This window comes from Neopsephotus bourkii, unplaced genomic scaffold (assembly GCF_033783945.1).
Source record: "Neopsephotus bourkii isolate Nb327-2 ecotype Australia unplaced genomic scaffold, CSIRO-AGI_Nbou_v1 NB_1358, whole genome shotgun sequence".
Classification (NCBI taxonomy): Eukaryota; Metazoa; Chordata; class Aves; order Psittaciformes; family Psittacidae; genus Neopsephotus; species Neopsephotus bourkii.
Genome location: NW_026901837.1, coordinates 4,513,584 through 4,530,561, shown reverse-complemented (window position 1 = coordinate 4,530,561; position 16,978 = coordinate 4,513,584). Strand labels below are relative to the sequence as shown.

At 43.7% G+C, this 16,978-nt stretch overlaps 1 protein-coding gene across 3 annotated transcripts in view; it reads left to right on the top strand.

Annotated features, from left to right (window-relative positions):
* The first annotated feature begins 14,388 nt into the window (after positions 1-14,388).
* The window catches only part of FYN (FYN proto-oncogene, Src family tyrosine kinase), a 142,650-nt gene continuing 140,060 nt past the window's right edge, over positions 14,389-16,978 (top strand). For all 3 annotated transcript variants that reach the window (XM_061366827.1, XM_061366828.1, XM_061366826.1), the window contains exon 1: positions 14,389-14,785. The gene's annotated coding sequence lies outside the window, so the exon portion shown is untranslated. The remainder of the gene's footprint in view (positions 14,786-16,978) is intronic.

Genomic DNA, 16,978 nt, shown 5'->3' with positions numbered 1-16,978 from the left:
AGTGCATCTATTGCCTGGCAGAGCAAAGGGTTGTGCTGTAAAATGTTCAGAATATTTTTTAAGACATTGAAAGCTTGAAGTAAAAGATTTTGGGGCTTTGTTTATTTGATTGATTTAACAAAAAAAAAAAAATCCCCAACAAAATATACGCATGCAAAACCCAAAAGCAAACCAAACAAAAAACAACCAGACAACAACAAAGAATAAAATAGGCACACAAAAATCCCAGCTTCAGGAAGCAGAACTGAAATTTAAGGACCATGTACAGAAATGAAGAGAGACTTAAGTTAGTCATAAAGGTCTATGCTAAAAATATTAGAGATGTGGTCACAGTTCAGGTCATGGAGTTTCAACTTATCATGTCTCATACGACGCAGAAGGATTTCAGAGTATCCAGTAGGTGGGGAGATTGATAGGTTATCCCACTGCCCACAGGGGAAAGCGTCTGTCGCGCAAGGCTGAAGGACCATCTTTCAGCATTCCATTTGAATGGAATTCAGAACTTTTTCTTTACGTCTTAAATTATCCAGTACTTTTGCATAAGCCTCCTAAATCTTCTTCACTGTTACTTCAGTAAAATCCAGTACCACATCCATCATCCTAAGGTGCCTTCCCCAATAGCAGCTCATTAACAGATTTTCCAAATTCTGACTTCACTGATGTACAGGATTTAATGAACTGTTGAGATTCAAAGCAGAATTCAGTGATGGGAAAATTGAGGTCTAAAACAGCAAAGACATAAGATGACATATTTCTAAGGGCTTCACAGCCTTTATTTCTGTGAATATTCTCATCTGCACTAGTACAAACTGGGAGCAACTCCACTAAATATAGCGAGTGCACATCAGTGTAGTCCCACTGTGACATTATGATTGGTCCTGAAAGTGCTCTCATCAATTATCATTTAGATGCTACCTTTTTGAAAGCCTCTATCAATAACTGGTAAGAAAACAACTTAAATAAAGAAACTTCACAGTTCTACTCACGACAGAATGCCATTTTTTAAAAAGAGATTACCTATATTTTTTCATTTATGAAGCTGGTGTGCTTTGCAAATGCCTAGAGCACAGTCAAAGTACTTTAAGCATTTACAAGATGAATATTGCTAGCATGGGCATATTGTATGAAAAGTGTCTAAGTAGATGAAAAAATGGAATTTGAGACCTTTTGGGTAGTCTGGAGGTAAAGAAACAAAGGACTGCTTAAAATGACATACAGGCTGTTTTAACAGTCAGGATTTTCAAACCATGGGAAGTGGACTTCTAATAGGAATTAATGCTTCCATTTTCTTTCCAATATGCTCAAATCTGTCATAAATTGCAAAGTCCATTCAGAAGCAAACAAAAACTTAGAGAAATCCCTCTGGTACTAGTGTAAGCTTTAAACTCAGGTCTGACCAATGGAATGGTTTGTATATTTTAAGATAACTTTAATTAAGAAACTTTTCTATCAAGCTTTATATATGCACATGTGTGTGTGTGTATATATATGTATATATATACAGATATATAAAAGTGTCTCATAAACCACATGCAACTTAGTAATTTCTTTTTCCAAATGGAAAGTTTAACAAGCCTGAATGCAGTTTTAAGTTTTTAGGGTTTTTAGGGTTATTTCTTGAAAGAGAAAAGTAGGGGTTTAGTCCATTCAGTATAAAGAGAAAGCATAAATAACAGATCTAAATTACAGCCTAAGTCTCCCAAGTTAGTGTAACAAAAAATTGGAGGGGAAGGGGAAAAAATAAAGAGAATGGCTTTGTGTCTGAATGACAGCAGTAGGGGAAGATGAATAAAGAAAAGTGAATGCTGTGTGTTTGTATAAAGTAGAATAATTTATAGAGTTTGAAAGTCGTTGAACGCTCTTACCATTGATATATGAATACTCTTGATAGAGGAAAAGACCCTTGGTGAAGAATAAAGAAATTGCTAGATTTCAGTACTCAAAAAGTGTTTATGAAAAACCCATGCTGCATAAAAATAAAGATCACAGATCGTTATAAATGAGTACAATTAGTCGTAGTTATATAAATGTAAGTATACATTCAATTTGTGTGTACATATTAAAGGGAAATACATTAAGAGAGAAAACTGCTTTTCAGAGTAAGATGTAACACTGAGCAAAATTACAACACAAATAGGATATGTCTTTCACAGGAGAAAGCCTGAATACCTGAATTGCTATAGAGGACCCGGGAGCTGCCAGCATGAACTGTATTGGACTGAGGACTCACCACAGCACATTTCTCCTTCTTGGTCATCAGTGAGGGTGCTAACATTGACGTCCCATACTCCAGTGGCAGCTTCACTTGCGTAGAAATGCAGATGGCTGATTCTGTGTACAGTAACTATTGGAGTCAAACACAGTAACTTACGTTTTTTTACTTTTCCCCTGCTTCATTTGGTCCAGTGAAGCACTTCCAACATCCTGCTGCACAGTTCAGGCACCCAGGCCAGCTTGCTCATCTGTTTTTAGCACTAAACTGAGGCTGTTCAGGTGAATGTGAAGAGGTATCTATATGGCAAGGGTCTTCTTGGTCCCCTACTTTTTTTATTAGCTCTGTCAAGTATCCTGAAGTCTCCTGAATTTGTGCCTGAGCCTTGAGTCATGAGTTGGTTAAGCTCTTCACAGCTACATCCACCAGTGCCTTTATTCTTATGTGAATGTTTAAATATGAAACATGAATGTTGTTGTTACTATATATGAGATACATCCTCAGTGGTATTTATTGGATGTTTTGAGCATCTCACCCAGCTTTTGACTGACCAAGCAGACCAACAAAATAGTTCTCGAGAGCTGTTTCTAGCATTTAATTTGTACCTTCAAACAGCTACTAATTAAAAAAAAAAAAAAAAAAAAAAAAAAACTTACTACAATATGCTTTCTTCCTTCCTTGCAACTTTGAAACTCTTCCATAATTGTCCTAGCAGAGATTGTATCACTATCAATAACTAATCCCTAGACTGGACGATGACAACTGTAGATAGGCAGCGTAACACCAGCTACCGCATTTCCTGACTGTAGTTCCAAGACAACTTTGCTCTTTGGTGTCAAGTTGGTGCAACTGCTAGGAAAGCCGGCTGGGTTTGTAATTCTGCAAAGGCCCATCTACACTTGCAGTGTAAGTATATCTCAGGTAAGTCCAGTGAGCATGCCAGAGTCAGGGCTACCCTAGAAATAGCAGCCAGCTCTGGAAGTGTGGGAGAACAGTGGAAGAATGATGGGTACCTCCTGTGCTCCTTCCCCACACAGGAGGATAGGGTTCAGGTCTGAGCCCTCTGTGCAATGGTGACAAGGACCAAAAGCTTTTCAGAGGGCTCTTTTTTCAACAGCAAGACTCACTGCAAATTGGGATATGTATTATGAATAAGCAAGGCACTATTCAAACACTGTTTTTCTAGGTCTGTCCGGGCATAGCACCTCCTACAGACATCCTTTCATATCAGGCCATAAGCTCATAAGCCTCTCCAGTTGGTAAAAGGAAAGAGGGACCTTTCATGCTTTCTGTAAGGACACTGAAGGAGGAGCAGCTCTGCCTCTCCTTGTCACCCAGGATGTGAGCAACAGCTGGGTCAGACGTGCTTTTTATTCCCAGATTTTTACACAAACAGCATAGCAGGCCTCCACAAAGAACTCCATCTAGCAAAGCATATACTTGTCACCCCAGCTGCTGACTTCCAAACTAATATTAAGGAGAATAGGAATTAAATTCTGTTAATGGTATGGACAAAATAATGATTATGGGCAAGTTTCAGCTTCTACATAGGCAAGTCCTTCATTCTTAGTGTCTGCCTTTCTCTTCCAAGAGAAACTTACATTTAGCAGCTCTAGTTGCTTTTACAGTTAGATCTACTCCAAGGAGCATAGCATTAACATGCCTGAACCCACCAGATGCCAAAAGTCTTGACCTGAATTGGTGGTTCATGGCATGAGGCATACGAAGCACCCAGCAGAAATCTTTGTTTGGGTCCCTGAAGCAGCATAGCTTCACCCAAGTAGCAGGTTTGTTCAAAAAAAAAGCAGCAGGATGATACGGCTCTCCCATTGCAGAAGAGTTAATGGGATGCTCACTGGTGGAGCTCTGCAGTGTGCTGCACTGCAGTGTTAAGTGGCAATATCCTCAGCTTCCTAGTTGCCATTAATACTGATTAGATCTTGTGTCTCTGCACTTAGAAGAGATGTGGAACACAACACAAGTACTGTGCCAGCAACAGCTCAAAAGAATAGCCCAGATCAAAACAAGGAGAATAAGACATAGATTGCCAATTTTCTGGACATTTGGGGATTGTTTATGGAGGGTTTCCCAGCTCTAGTATTTCAGTGATAATATCTGGCAAATGCACGTTTTGCAGAGAAAAACATGCACAGAGATTCAGAAGACTGAGTAAGGGCACACCATACATGGTGTGATATAAAATACTAGTTTTACCTAACTGACCTGTTTCTCTGCATCCGTGAGATGTTCATAGTCAAGTTCCTTTTATTTCTCACTGTGCTGAACCGAGGAATTCCCTTTTCCCTACAGAAACTGACTCAGTGGGCAATTAACATGGTTTTTTGCTCTTTTTGTAGGACTGAGAATCTGGTCCGTTTGACTCCCAGCATCTGTGAGGTGTTGAAATACAAGCCTCTGAAAATTAGATTGCTTTGTTAAAAAATCAGCTTTCACTTAAAATATTCCAAAACCAAGGATGTCCAAGTAACTTTTGCATGCCTCAAAGCACAACAATATAACAGGCCTCACAGAGAAAAGGGAGACTCTTGGCTTGAGATTTACATTTTCCTTTCTTTAAATTTAAATAATAAAAATATTTCTCAAAGTATAAATCTCTTGGGCACCATCAAGTTATGTCAGCAAATAATTCATTAAAGAACATTAGCTCTACTACTGCTGTTTGAAGTGTCAGAGGTTTCTGTGACTGAAACGGCCTGTTATTCCCAAGGATAGAGAAAAGAAGAGCACGATGCTGTTTCAGATCACAGTGGATTAAAACCAAACCAAACCAAACGGTCCTTAATAAGGAGATAACAGTGAGGGAACTCATTCTAGCAGATTCTAGAGCACTGTAATAGCATACCACCATTCGTAGTAGGGTAAGGCTCTGCTCCCTTCCTATGCACAAATTGCTTGATTGCACTTACTGCCACAGTTTGTTTCCTAATATTCAGCATGACGTTTCATGTTTCTAGCCTTGGGCTTAAGTGAGTTTGATCCAGCCTGGCCTGAAATTATTGGAAAGACTGCATTTATTTCAGTGTCCCCTTTTTCTTATTGCTGCAGCCTCTTGGCTTCTCCAGTGATTTCTCTCGCTTTCATTTTGGCTGGCCTTCAAGTCCTTCCAAAACATCATGCCTCTTGTTCTGTACACAAGCACAGGCAGAAAGAGGGAGAGACAAGATAATAAACTGTTCAGCTCAATCCCTTTGCCATGTGAACTGGCCAAGGGGCACAGATTGGTTCATTTGGCAGTGGTGGAGGGAATGAACCAGGCCCCCCTTTTCAGCAGCCCTCAGCAGTCACCCCAGCCTCCTCCACTACTCCCACTCTGCTGCAGTTGCTAGTAACAGCATAGTGCTACACTGCAGCTCTCAGCATTTAGTGTAGTCAAACACTACACAATGTGTAGTCAAACACTACACATTGAGTTTTTGAGGTCCCTAAGTGCGATTCCACATCCAGTCCTGATATAATGCCCCCTATTTTGGTGATTTTCGCTGTAACATTTGATTTTGTCCCCCAAAAATGAGATAAGAGTGTGAATACTGTTCCTTGTTTACATTATAGTATTTACCCTACTACCTACAGAGATAGTATCACTTTGGATGACCTGTTTGCTTGGCTGCAAACTCCCTGGATTTGTGAGGTATTATAAAAAGTCAGGTGTACACTTTCCAGGTACGCTATACTGAAACATTAGGTTTTTCTCCCATTGACAGTCAACGGCTTTGCACTTCTGGTGCTGTGGTATTTAGTCATTATGGGCTGATAGATTTTGCCTGGCTTTATCAATCTAACATACATTCTCAGAGGAGTATAGCTTGTCCACAGTGTAGGCTTTAGCCCATCAGTGCTTCCCTTTTGTTGTATTTCTTGCTATCACTATTGCTGCTGTTTTCTGGAGCTGAGTACCAAAGCTATATATTCATCTTGATAGCAAGCATTTTTACCAGACTGCTGTTAACACTTTCTGCAGGGAATGTTTCTCCATTCAGAAATGGCTTGACATATGTTTTCTTTTTAGCAGCTTTCCTTAACGGGGCTACAGCAATTTTAGGCAGTGATTGAGCTTTGTCATTGTAACATGATGGTGACATAGAAGTCCTCTTCCAAGGTAAGTCATCTGAATAGAGTGGCCTGAGTCAGGGCCATTATCTGAAGGCAGTGAGGGTACCAGGCCTGCTGAAATGATTCCTGCTGTGGTCAGTGCAGTGTCTGATAGTTGCTTGCTCCCCAGCAGCCCAAAAGACAGGCCACAATGTGTGCACAGACAGAGAGGGATGAGCAGCCAAGGCAGTTTCAGGGCCTCAGTTAGGTCAGCTTTGTTAGGCAGTAGTGGAAAGCATCTGCAGTGTAGATGGGTGGGAATGAGCAGAAGTTGAATTTTGTCTGAGGCACTTTACACAGGGACTGACTCCTGGTCCCAATTTCCAAGTGGAACAGACTAGATCATGTTCATTCCTCTGTAGGGTAGGCACCTACACAGAAGATCACTCTGAAGAAAGCCACATTTGAGTCATCCAAGAGAAGCCAGGAGTGACAATTGAACAGTGTGGACAGTGTGCTCAAGTTCATTCCTACTCTATCCCTTATTTAGAGCACAGACAACCTAAATGCTATGTCCATTTCATCAGCTTTGGGTTGATTTTGCATATTCCCATGTGATAGGAAACTGTTTACCAGGTCTTTGATATCCCTGGTCATGTCTGCCAAACAGGGACATCTCCAGGTTTTTGGAGACACACTTCAGTTTCAGAAGGCACTCTGAGGAAGGTTCTGTAATCCAAGCACTGGGAGCCAACTGTCTTTAACTATGATGCTATCTTGTATGTTCAGATTGCCTTGATAACTCAAGTATTCTATGCATGTGGGTGGGAGTTCCCCTTTGGCATGTGCCCAGCTCTATAAAATGATAGATATGAGCACTTGTTTCATATGGTTTGTTCTCAGATTCCTTTCAGATGCTTCGTTGACAATGGTAAATAATTGGCTTGATTGCTTTCTGTGCCTTTCTGTTATACTTTTTTTCTAGCAATTTGAGCATCACACATTTTGGTTCATTTGCTGTACTTTCATGACCAGGAAATGAAATGAGCTATGTATATCTAAGTCCCTCTTTTCATTGTGTACTTCAAAAATGTAGCATTGAAGTTTCAGCATCATGGACAGACGCTAGCAATAACTCCTTTAAAATGCTATCTAGCGATTCAATGTTGTTTTCTACTTCAATTGCTTTACATCCCCAAACTTAATGATGAAACAACTCACAGTGAACACAGTAGCTAGACTTTTTTCAGTATGGGTGCCTCTTGGTTCTGTGGTGATAATGAACTCAGTCCAAAAGCTGCCAGCTGTCTCTACTGCAGGAATTGGTGCTCCAAAACACAACTCACATCATGTGGTTGCCTTTTCTTTTACACTGTTGTATTTGGGGACAGGATAAATGATCACCTGTCCTTGGTGATATGTAATAGCTATATGTGTTAACCGCATCTCTGTCATCTTCTTTTTCTTCAGAGGTCAGCAGCTGTCTGGTGGTGGGGAAACAGCAGAAATAAAGTCTGCTAGTTTAAAAGCTTAATATTAAATCCTGTCAGAAATAATATTTAGATGCAGTTCTGTTGCTTGTACCTCTTTGGCACATAATCCTTGGGAGGTCAGCAAATGCCTGTGAAGGACATGACAGAAAAGTGCATTCTACTGTGTCTTCACCAAAATTTTAATCCATTTCCTGAACTCTTTCAAAACAGGTTGTGGCCATAATCAGCTCCAGGTGCTGCCATGTGGTTTCCTTGTTGGTGCAGCAGAAGGTTGTGTCTACTCCCACAGACACAGTTAGTTGTAGATCCAACTAATCCCACTCCTATTGTTGATGGGCATTACTGCTGCTGCAGGTGGAATCCTAAATGCCATTCCCAACTTTATCAAGATGAGGCCCATAATCTTGCAGGGGAGCCATGTGACTTACTTGAGTGCTCTTGCCATTACCACTGTTTGCCACGAAGCGCTGGGAGCTGTTCTGCTTCTCCAAAGCAGATAAGCCTCCTCCAGGAAGGTATAGCCACAAACTCCAGTTGTCTGTAAATGTGCAGCTTGTTTGGCTATGGTGTTTGCCCAGCTTTTCCTCATACAGTTACAGCATGTGGAAAGTGGCAGCACACTCAGGGAAGTGTTCAGGGACCCCTGAAAAGGCACTTTTGGGCACAGTTTGTTTGATTACCAGCCAATTCTCATAAGCTCTCAAATGAAAGAAGCACTGAAGAGAAGCAGAGCATAGGCATCTGAAAAGAAAGAGCATCCTGTTGGGTAGGAAAAGTGCACAAGAGAAGGGTGCAGCAAAACACTCATGCACAGAGAGTTATCATGATCTGTGTAACAAAAGATGTTTATCCTGCCCGAGCTGATACAGTCATTCACATGGTGACACCCACAACAGCCCTGTTAACCTCACCCTCAAGGGACTCAATTCTGACGGCAGCTTGAATTTTATACCATCCTATCACCATTACAGTACTCTAGCTGGCTCTGGTTGACTGAGTTCGTCTCTCAAACAGGGCTGAGGAAGTCTTTATCACTTCAGATATTTACTATTGCTCTGCTATTTGTTTTGCATTTGGTTTCCCGAGGGGTTTTTTGTTTGTGTCACAGGGTTTAATTTGTGACAGGGTTTTTTTTATGCCATTTTGTATTTGTGTCTTGAAGTTGCCTGAGGTTTACAGCAGCATTTCTTTTTCCACACCTTTGCAGTTCATTAATATTATGTACCTGCAAAATCTCACTCTTGGTCTCACTTCCTGCTTCCTTGACAATGTTGGTTTATATTTTTTCTTTTCTCACTACATTTGATCTTAATAACCTCACTTTCCATGATTATTTTATTCAAAGCCTTTATGCAGGGCACCCTTTATTAACCATCAGATTATTCATGTTTCCCTTTCTATTTCATTTGTCTAGTTTTTTACCTTTATGCATTTGGTTTTTACATTCATATTGGTACATGTTATCTCTCTTCTACTTAGTGGATTAACAGTTCTAGATCTGGTCCATCTTGAATTTTGCATTTACACGGGAAACTGTGTGTTACCCTTACATACAGCTCCAGCTTTTGGAGGTTTGTTGAGGAATCTTCTTTCAAATCTTTAAAAATCTTATACTCAAATCCTTTCAGATTTGATAACCACATGAATCTTGAACTGTCAGCAAGATGATTATCTGTTCCAGCCTTGGTTGCATGTGCAGAGCAGATACTCTTTCTTGGTGGAAACAGTCTCAGAGAGTGTTTAGATCTTCACTTGGGTACTCATCAGCTTAGTGCTGATGCATCTGTTCAACATGTGGCTGCATGTCTATCTCAGAAAGCAGTGTAGTTGCATTTATTTTGTTTCTCCTTCTGCCTGGCTTTGCTACATCCTATATCTGTTTTCCACTGCAAGTTAGGGTATGTCCAAATGATGAGCATGGTCTATTCATACAGACAGCTATGGCACAGTGCAATGATTATTGTTTTTCGTCAGCTTAAGGATCTAGAATTCATCCTTAATGATGGATACAATTACAATTCCCAAGCTGAAAAGGCTCCCAATTAGAAATTAAGCCGATGAGGGTGCACGTTCACTTTGGCATTGTCAACTAAATAGTCAATTTAAATACAAGAGGTGAGAACGAGGCGAGATGAGGGCGGTGGCATTCAAACCTGCAGCTCCACAACAGCAGCCCCTGGTGCTGCCAGTGCGATGACAGCCAAGGGGATAGCTGCTTCGTGGGAGATTCACAGTGAATCACATCCGTTTGCAGGTGCCAGCAGACACATTGTGGTCAAAGAGCACTGCTGGCTTGGATGTATTTTCCTTGGAGATAACAGCAGTGGAAAAGGCTCTGATTAATATGCTGAAAACAAATATGAATCTTATTAATCCTTACTTGGAATTCTGTCCAGAAGTCATCATGTCATTAGGAATAAAGCTAGTATCAATAAAGCAGTACTTCAAGGCCCTAGGTATGTGACTGGGATGAATGGATGAGGCAATAGAGTGAAGACAGCCTCTATGAGCATGAGCAGAAATGGGCAGTTTTGGGAAAGAAGGCAAGACAATCTGTGTGAAGTTGGGGCCCTGCCACCAGCACTCCATTGTCTGCAGGTAGCTGGAAACCTGCCTGTAAGAGATGCACTTTGTACCCTCCTAGTTGTTGTCCCAGACTGATGATCACAGCCGCTGCTTCTGGGTGGGAACTCAGCAGCCTCCAGGAGGAGTGCAGGCAGCCAAACAACTTTCCCAACTCTCTAATAAGCTCATTAGCATATGTCTTTGCTAACGATACATATGGAACCAGGCTACTCCCATATGACAGATCTCTGGGTTATTTTACCATTAAAAAACCTCAAACTGGGAAATGACATCCAAAAATAGATCAAAAGAACATGAGAAGTGAAAGGTCAGGAGTTCAACAGTTGAGTAGTGCCAGAACTGGGGGGTTTACATAACCTTGCCATATCCTCCCCGAGTGGATGCAGTAGTTAGTCACAGGCTCATGGGTCTTTTTTTTTCCAGAGAATCCTGACTCATTTAGTGATGTAATAGCCAAAAGGATTAAAGAAAAAAAATAGAAATACTGGTTTTTTTTCACATTCAGGAGGTGGCACTGTGCAGAAATCCAGCCCCGCAGTGGAAACAGAATTATTAGTTTTCTTTATGGGCTTCTACCTGCCCAGAATATCTTTAATTAATGTATAAAAATAGTAATAATCATGTTGCACAAGTAAGAAGACATTGTTATCCTCATTTTACATGTTGGGGACAGAAGCATTAAAGTCAAAGTTTTCTCTTGGGTAATATGAGGTATCTTTATGGGGTAAGTGATTTCTTAGCACCTACTTACATTTTAGACCTGAAGACTGCTATTGCTGGTTCTGTTACACAGTGTGGCTTGGAGACAAACAGTGACAGGCAAGAAAGAATTTACCTCTATTTTTTGGTATTTGGGGATAATCCTTTGGAAAGGGAACAAAAAGCCCTATGTGGACCTATTTTTTGGAAGACAGAGTGTATGTCTGCAGTTTATCAATGCATCTGCTATATGGTTGGTCTCTATAAGTAAATGAAGAAAGTGGTATTTAAGAATAAACTCAGGCTTTTTGCTCCAGGTTTATTTCATCACAGGGAGCCGTTCTTCCCAGCATATCCCTGATGTTTAGCAGAGGACTACTGCTGACAGCAGGAGGAGGATGATGACGTATCTTTAAGTGTATTAACTGTTCTTAATTTCTACAAAATTATGTAATGCAACATATACACTGCCTCACGTATCTCTGAAAAGATACTGTCCCAAAAAAAGTATTAATATATTCCTTGGCCGGATTATAGACGCACTGCTGTTCCCAGTGTCCTTCTCCTGCAGGATCCTTACTGTCATTTAAAAAATATTTTAACTGAAAGTCAGCACTTTTTACCAACTTTCACAGAGAGTTTAAAATGCTTATTTGGGTAAGTAAAAAATATACTTTTTTCCCTAACTTTAGTAGGATGTGAATGTTAATATCTCTGGAAGTTATTAAAAGATTGGTTTAATATTTTCATGTTATTCCTGGATTTCTGCAGGTAGCCCCATATGTGTTGTTTTTTCCCCATGATAGTGTGCAGCTACGGAGAATGCAAACACCTCCAGAGCTTATAAACAGATGTTTAACTTTCAGCAAATGCATGATCCCATTTGAAGATGTTACTCTTATAGTTTATCATATGCTTTGCTGGTTTGGGAAAACCTCTGTGCAGTGTCTAAGGGAACACTTCTTCTAATTTGTGCTTTAGGAATATTCTAGGTCAATATGAAAAACAGGCAGGTATGAACATTGAAAGTAGGCCCTCTACAGCAATAAGGAAGACCTCTTCTGCTTATTCTTTAAAGACATAATTGCAATGAAGTTTCTTCTGTCTACCTGCTTCCACAAATGGTCTATTACACAAAACGCAATGTGCTCTTTTCCAAGCCCTGCCAATACCCTTCCTCCAGCTTCCTCATACTAGCATGATTAGTGTTGACAAGCAGGATGAAGAGCTCAGCTCAAACCCTTCCCTTCCACTTCCAGGCTGCTGTTCCCACCTCAAAGAGGGTGTCCCCAGGGAGGCGGACCTGCCACCTCAACATCCCCTTGCACTAATTACCTGTGAGTCAGCCGGACCCATTTAGTACACCCCAGCCAAAACACCTCCTGAAAACACAGTGGGATGTTTCAGGCAAATACTGTCAGCCTCTTAAAATACTGTAGGCAAGTTCAGATACTTTTTTTCTTCACTACTCTGTAATTATTATTATAATATGCTGTACATGACAGGCTATAGGTGGTAAAATACACACAGCCAAAACAAATGGAAGCATCGCTGAGTGAGCAATGTAGACAGGGAGGAAGTGTAAGAGAGGATATAAAATGGTGAAGCCGATTAGTGACCTATTAGCCTGTAATTAGTGTACTGGTTTCAGTAAAGAATTTGAACATGACATTTGATTATCCTTCCAAAACACAGTCTGTACCTTCTATATGGTAAAATAAACTCTTTTTAAAAATAAGATCCTCTCAGCGTAAAGGCTAGGAAGGAGACTAAAAATGAGATGTCTAGGAGCCTGAAAATTTTGTTTGTTTAAATATCTATAGTCAGGTTTTAAATGAAAGTGACATGAGTGACATTCTCTTTTGAAATTTCCAACCTCTTGAAATTCTTTATATGCATTAGTGGGACAAACTCTGTAGGGTCCTGAAATGTAAGGATCAGGAATCGCCTACATACAACCTACATGGTCACCTAGACAGAGAAGTGAAGCACTTTTTTTTTTTATTGTAAACACAGAGCTGTAGACATCCTGGTAGGAAACAAGGTTACACCAGAACCTGTAAAACTGTAATTTCATCAGGAAATCAAATCAAGATAAAATAATTCTCTGGTTAAATACTGGCAGACAAAAATCAAATCCAGGCAGGAGAGAGAAATTTAAACCTTATTTATTGAAAACTTTCATTAGCTCTCTTTGCTATTTCAATGTTTCATTTAGTTTCTCTGCATCTGTATTTTACATGTCCCTTCTGTTCTTGTTGGAGCCTAAACTGTGATTTCTTCAGTGCTAAGGCAGAAAAGCTTTCCAGGAGATGAGTGATGGTGAGATGTGCCAATCTGTCAACACGGGAGCATCCGAGGTCACAGGCAGGGTAGTACTGGAGATGGGACCTAAAGCCGGAGTGTGCAGTGCTGTCAGTGGGCGTTGGAGGTGGACGCAAGCACCTTGAGAAATGCTGGGAGGAGTTAAGGCAGTGCTGAGGCCCTGAAGGGAACAGAGTGTACAGACACCTTTCCAGTCACCTGCTTGTAGAGCAAGGTGGAGGACAGCAAAGCCTGCATGTTACTGGGTACGCTGCAAGACTGGAGCCCCAGCAGAGGTGGCTAGCCGTGATGTGGGGACAGCAGGTACACCCCTGGAAGATGGCCATGGCAGGGCTGCACTCCTCCCCATACGGCCAGCTGAAACACCCTGTAATTAAACGTGAAAACTGGAATAAAACCATACCTCTAGAAGAGACCTGTGTATTTCATTGCCATTATTGCCTTATAACCCACTATTGCCAATTTCCCAAGAATTCCCACGAATTAGAGATAAAAAATCATAATAGTAAAACAAGACGCCGTCTTTCACAAAGAGGCATAATCTGATTAAGATTGTTCTCCCATTCATCGGGCTGTCGAGACGCTCAGCTCCCGCTCCCTCCTCCCCGCGGCACGCCGGCGGGGGACACGCAGCGGGGCGCCCAGCAACGGCAACCGCTCTGGCGACTGCAGCGGCTGGCCGCGACCCCCACCATGGGCTGGCCACCCTTTCTTTTCCTCCTCCTCCTTCTTCCACCTCGCCTCTCTTCACGGACAGCCTGGGGCAGCCTCCGACACGGCCCCGCCAGGCTTCCACGGACCGCCCGAAGCGGCTGCCACTGACTGTAGGCGACGGCCGGGCGCTGCCCTGTCCGCCACCCCGGCCAGCGGGCTCCGAGGGGTTGCCTAGCCCGCCCCGCCTCCCCCTCCGCCCGCCAATCAGAGAGGAGACGTCTGCCGGCCGCGGCTCGCCATAGGCCAGCGGAGCCGCCAGTCTGGGGCCACCCCCGCGGAGGGGCGCGGCGGGCGGGGGGAGGTGGTTGCCGGCTCCGTGCGGGAGAGCGGGGCCGGGCGGCGGCGGTGGCGCTGCGGTTGCGCCATCTGTCAGGAGCCCCGGTGGGAGGGAGCGCCCGAGCCGCGCTCACCCGGGCGGAGCGGAGAGGAAGCGAGGCGGCGGCGGCGGCGGCAGCACCACCACCACCACCGCGGAGAGCCCGTGCGAGCTCATCCCTACCCAGGCTGCGGCTCTGCCGCCGCACGAATCCGGCGCCTCCGCCCCCGGCCGGGGCTCGGCGCAGCGAGTCTGCCCGCGGGGAGAGGCAGTAGCGCCCCTCGCTGCGGGCGGGCGGGCGGAGGCAGCCGGCGGAGGAGCGAGGGAAGGAGGATGTGAGTGCGGCGGCGCCGCCCCGGCCCCGCGCTGCGCCGAGCAGAGCTGCCTCAGGTAACGGAGGGGCCGGAGCCCGGCGCGCCGACGCCGCCCTGGGGGGAGCAGAAGCGGGAGGATGGATGGATGATGGATGGATGGGTACATGGATGGAGGGATGGATGGATGCTGCAGCGCGTTCGTTTCCTTTGTGCACCCGAGCAGTGATGGGGTGCGGGGGCTCCTGGGGAGGGGAGGCGGCCGCACTGTTGCGGGTATCCCCCACTCACACATATGCCGAAGCTCTGCCGAGAGCCGCCGGCCGCGGCCTGCAGCGCGGGGAGGACCGGGGGCAGCGGCGGAGACCGCGGTGCGGGGCTGGGGCTGGGCGGACGCTGAGCCCTGCGTGCCCGATGATCGCCCGTGTCCGTGTCCCCCACCCCCAGGGCCGCCAGCCGTGGAGAGGGGAGGGGACACAGCACAGGGCTGTAGTTGTTGTCGCCGAACTGCGAAAAAGGGGAGGGGGGCGATAAATAAAAAGACCTTCTCTCCTTCTGAAATAAATCGTATAGGATTTGCTCGTCTGTGACAAAGGCCTCTTTCAGGGAAGAAAGAAGGGACGCACAAAATGCCCAAGGGTGGTAGGATGTGAAAAGAGTCTTGTTTCTTGTCTTTCCCCTAGAGCCTCTCTGTTCCTTCCCAGATGAAGCCGCTGAGCTGGTGCCAGTTCCTTTCCAGCCACATTTTAGATTAGCGAGAGATACCAAACACCACACCGTGGGTGCCAGCATTTTGCTGTGTCTGCAGAGCTATAGTGTACTCGTCACCCGACCTCCTTAATAACGCTCAGTTTGGTCTCCTTCCTCGGCACCTAGCCTTATTTCTGCCCTGTGTGGATTTTGCATGTGTGTGAGCGCTAGGAGAGGGCCGGGGGTCACTTTGTGAAAACAAGACCATACTATCTTGGTCTGTTCAGTGGTGGCAGGGAGGGCAAGGCTGAGTCGGTGCTGGAGGAGAAGGGTTAGGCTGAGTGGAAAGCAATCCTCTGCAGTTGTTCATCAATCACTCTGATATGCTCTGATCCCTAAAATGCTAAATAACAAGTGGGAACGGACCAGGCTTTCAAAATGCATACAACAGGACTGGGAACGCCTTTGAGACCTTGTCATTTTCCCCCTTGTATACAACCTCCTTAACTTCCACAACCTTCCCTCCACCATCGCTGCAGCTGTAACACTTTCCAGCATCTCCCCCCACCCTCCCCTGACCCAATTTTTTTTTCTTTTTTCTCCCCTTTTTTCTTTCTTTTTTTTTCCTTGATATCTTTTTAACTAGCGCTTTGTGGCCAAAGCTCAGAACAATTGCAGGTGAAGATCTGTTTGTTTATGTGCTGGCGGAGGAAGTGTTTTCATTAAGCTTGACTTGTCTGATCTCCCATGAGGAGGAACAGTAAGCTAAAGGGACACTGTCAACTTGAAATCCGGAGAATGTGCATGATGAATGGAGCGCTGTGTCCAATATTACACCCACCGTTGAGCTCCCTGCTGGAGAGCTGTGGTTTTTATAAGCCTGTCTTCTGACTGTGTGGGTTTGTCATGCAGTGAAGGAGTAAAAACACACTTCAAACAAAGTTCTGTTAAGTGAACAAAAGAGGCCAGAAGAAAAATACCAGAGTGGGAAAGGAGGGAAGGCAGCATCTCCAACTTCTCAGTTACATCTATTAACAACCACGGCTTGGCCCAGTTGGAAACTGGAAGGGGGAGGAGCTCATTTTCACACTTGGACATTTACTTTGTATCAGTAAAGTCGAAAGGTTATTAACTTCCCTCCAGTGATACAAGAGTTTCCAGCACCTTGATGTACCTGGTCAGAAAGCTGGTAATACTCGATGAGTATCAGTAATTTGGTGCCTTTTCACGATTTTTTAAGAACAATTTTAAGAAGGGAGACTCTTCGAAAAAAATAATAATAGGGTCCTTCTTGAGCCTCTTTTTAACCCACAAAGCTATGATTTTGATGAAAAAGAGACAGGAAGATTGCCTAATTCTGTATTTTATTGATAGTAGGCTTCAGATTTCTCTTAGTTTGTCAAAATGTTCACGTTTCCTAGACAGTGCCTGTAAGCCTGCTGTTTCTCCTCCTCTAACAAATTACTGTCTTATCTACATGGCTCATCTTTGGCAAAAAATAAGAATTTCCAATGTGAGGTTGTGTAATGGTAGGCCACTGGCTGTGATGTTTTGCAGTTTATGCTTCGGGCATGTTGTTTCA